The following is a 3438-nucleotide window of genomic DNA, read 5'->3' on the forward strand; positions in this document are numbered from 1 at the left end:
TTACAGCTGGAAATATGCAGATAGTTGGAGGATAAGTAAGAAATGGCAGGCTGAGGAACAGTGATTGCAGTCTTAGCAGCAGTGTCAGTGGCCTGGTTTCCTATCGGACTGCCACAACCAGAAACCCACACAAACATCGCAGTGGCTCTATCAAGAGGGAGCAGGTGACAGCTTTCCTGGACACACTGGGCTAAGGGATGGATGGTGTGTAGCACATAGAGGCTTTGAAGGTCATTGAGAGAGTCTGGGCAGATAATGCAGTTGAAAAGCCTGTGACTATGGATGTACTGCATGGCCTGATACAGGGCAAACAGCCCTGCTGTAAATACTTAACAATGTTCTGAAAGCCAATACAAAAAAAAAAAATAAATAAAAACAGCTCCACCAATGACGACACACCAGAAACCACAGTCAGTCCAAGAGCCACCAGTGTACTATCACAAAATTCCACACATAGGTTGTGAAACTGAAGACAATAGAGTCGGGCTGGACTAGTGTCCTTACTAAGTGAATGGAGACGAAGGTGAATATGGGCCGCTGCATGAAGCCAAGATGGTGAAGGGTTCACACCCACTGGGAAAGTTGCTCATAGTGTGAAGCTGATCTGCCAGAGCAAGAGGCGAAAGCAATCTCCATAAGGTAACAGAGAAGAGGGACACGCCCCATACAGGCAATGAAAGGAGAAATCAAAGAATGAGGCACACAATAGGTGTCCATAAGTGGCAAACTAACGGCATTCGTATCTGTTGAGGAGAAAGTCATGGCATTAGGACAGCGGTAGTTCAGCAGCTTGTGCATACGGACTCTCAAATGGGCTAGTGTAAAAGGCACCAGTACCAAATGGATGCTACAGTGGTGAATAGTATTGAGATGGTGTAAGAGGGATGGATGTGCAGGTGCATAAATGAAACACCCATAATCCAGTTTCAAACAAACAAAGGATCGGTACAAATGGAGGAAAGTGGTTCAATCTGCACCCCGGGACATGACACTGAAGATACATAGGGCATTGAGGGACTGCATACAGTGGGCTGCCAGGTAAGACATGTGGGAGGACCAAGATTGTTTTCTATCAGGCATGTGCCCCAGGAATTTCATAGTTTCAATGAATGGAAGAGCAACAGGCCCAAGATGTAATGATGGTGGGGGGATGGTGAGGGGGCGGGGGGGGGGGGAAGGGGTGAGGGGGGGGGAAAGGTGAGGGGGCGGGGGGGGGGGGGGGGGGGGAGGTGAGGGGGCGGGGGGGGGGGGAAGGTGAGGGGGCGGGGGGGGGGGGAAGGTGAGGGGGCGGGGGGGAAGGTGAGGGGGCGGGGGGGGGGGGGGAAGGTGAGGGGGCGGGGGGGGAGGTGAGGGGGCGGGGGGGGGGGGGGAGTGAGGGGGCGGGGGGGGAGTGAGGGGGCGGGGGGGGGAAGGTGAGGGGGCGGGGGCGGGGGGGGGGGGGGGAAGGTGAGGGGGCGGGGGGGGAAATGTGAGGGGGTGGGGGGAGGGGGGAAGGTGAGGGGGTGGGGGGAGGGGGGGAAGGTGAGGGGGCGGGGAGGGGGAAGGTGAGGGGGCGGGGAGGGGGGAGGTGAGGGGGCGGGGAGGGGGGAGGTGAGGGGGCGGGGAGGGGGAAGGTGAGGGGGCGGGGAGGGAGAAGGTGAGGGGGCGGGGAGGGAGAAGGTGAGGGGGCGGGGAGGGGGAAGGTGAGGGGGCGGGGAGGGGGAAGGTGAGGGGGCGGGGAGGGGGAAGGTGAGGGGGCGGGGAGGGGGAAGGTGAGGGGGCGCAGAGGGGGAAGGTGAGGGGGCGGAGAGGGGGAAGGTGAGGGGGCGGGGAGGGGGGGAGGTGAGGGGGCGGGGAGGGGGGAGGTGAGGGGGCGGGGAGGGGGGAGGTGAGGGGGCGGGGAGGGGGGAGGTGAGGGGGCGGGGGGAAGGTGAGGGGGCGGGGGGGGGAAGGTGAGGGGGCGGGGGGGGAAGGTGAGGGGGCGGGGGAGAAGGTGAGGGGGCGGGGGGGGAAGGTGAGGGGGCGGGGGGGAGGTGAGGGGGCGGGGGGGGGGGGGGGGGGGAAGGTGAGGGGGCGGGGGGGGGGGGAAGGTGAGGGGGCGGGGGGGGGGGAAGGTGAGGGGGCGGGGGGGGGGGGGTGGGAAGGTGAGGGGGCGGGGGGGGGAAGGTGAGGGGGCGGGGGGGAAGGTGAGGGGACGGGGGGGAAGGTGAGGGGGCGGGGGGGAAGGTGAGGGGGCGGGGGGGAAGGTGAGGGGGCGGGGGGGGGGGGAGTGAGGGGGCGGGGGGGGGGAAGGTGAGGGGGCGGGGCGGGGGCGGGGGGGAAGGTGAGGGGGCGGGGGGAAATGTGAGGGGGTGGGGGGGAGGTGAGGGGGCGGGGAGGGGGAAGGTGAGGGGGCGGGGGGGGGAAGGTGAGGGGGGGAAGGTGAGGTTGGGTGAAGGGATGAAGGTGAGGTTGGGTGAAGGGGGGAAGGTGAGGGGGGGTGAAGGGGGGAAGGTGAGGGGGGGTGAAGGGGGGAAGGTGAGGGGGTGTGAGGGGGGAAGGTGAGGGGGGGAAGGTGAGGGGGGGAAGGTGAGGGGGGGAAGGTGAGGGGGGGAAGGTGAGGGGGGGGGGGGTGAGGGGGGGAAGGTGAGGGGGGGGTGAGGGGGGGGTGAGGGGGGGAAGGTGAGGGGGGTGAGGGGGGAAGGTGAGGGGGGTGAGGGGGGAAGGTGAGGGGGGTGAGGGGGGAAGGTGAGGGGTGAGGGGGGAAGGTGAGGGGTGAGGGGGGAAGGTGAGGGGTGAGGGGGGAAGGTGAGGGGTGAGGGGGGGGAAGGTGAGGGGTGAGGGGGGGGGGGGGAAGGTGAGGGGTGAGGGGGGGGAAGGTGAGGGGTGAGGGGGGGAGGGTGAGGGGTGAGGGGGGAGGGTGAGGGGTGAGGGGGGGGAAGGGGAGGGGTGAGGGGGGGAAGGGGAGGGGTGAGGGGGGGGAAGGGGAGGGGTGAGGGGGGGAAGGGGAGGGGTGAGGGGGGGAAGGGGAGGGGTGAGTGGGGGAAGGGGAGGGGGTGAGTGGGGGAAGGGGAGGGGTGAGTGGGGGAAGGGGAGGGGTGAGTGGGGGAAGGGGAGGGGTGAGTGGGGGAAGGGGAGGGGTGAGGGGGGGAAGGGGAGGTGTGAGGGGGGGGAAGGGGAGGTGTGAGGGGGGAAGGGGAGGTGTGAGGGGGGGAAGGGGAGGTGTGAGGGGGGGAAGGGGAGGTGTGAGGGGGGAAGGGGAGGGGTGAGGGGGGAAGGGGAGGGGTGAGGGGGGGAAGGGGAGGGGTGAGGGTGGGAAGGGGAGGGGTGAGGGGGGAAGGGGAGGGGTGAGGGGGGGAAGGGGAGGGGTGAGGGGGGAAGGGGAGGGGTGAGGGGGGGAAGGGGAGGGGTGAGGGGGGGAAGGGGAGGGGTGAGGGGGGGAAGGGGAGGGGTGAGGGGGGGAAGGGGAGGGGTGAGGGG

The 3438-nt window shown here is 67.0% G+C and overlaps 1 pseudogene; it reads left to right on the top strand.

The window, feature by feature from the left end:
- Positions 1 to 1330: 1330 nt before the first annotated feature.
- Positions 1331 to 2097, top strand: LOC124612562 (annotated as a pseudogene).
- The last annotated feature ends 1341 nt before the right edge of the window (positions 2098 to 3438 follow it).

This window comes from Schistocerca americana, chromosome 4 (genome assembly GCF_021461395.2).
Source record: "Schistocerca americana isolate TAMUIC-IGC-003095 chromosome 4, iqSchAmer2.1, whole genome shotgun sequence".
Taxonomy (NCBI): domain Eukaryota; kingdom Metazoa; phylum Arthropoda; class Insecta; order Orthoptera; family Acrididae; genus Schistocerca; species Schistocerca americana.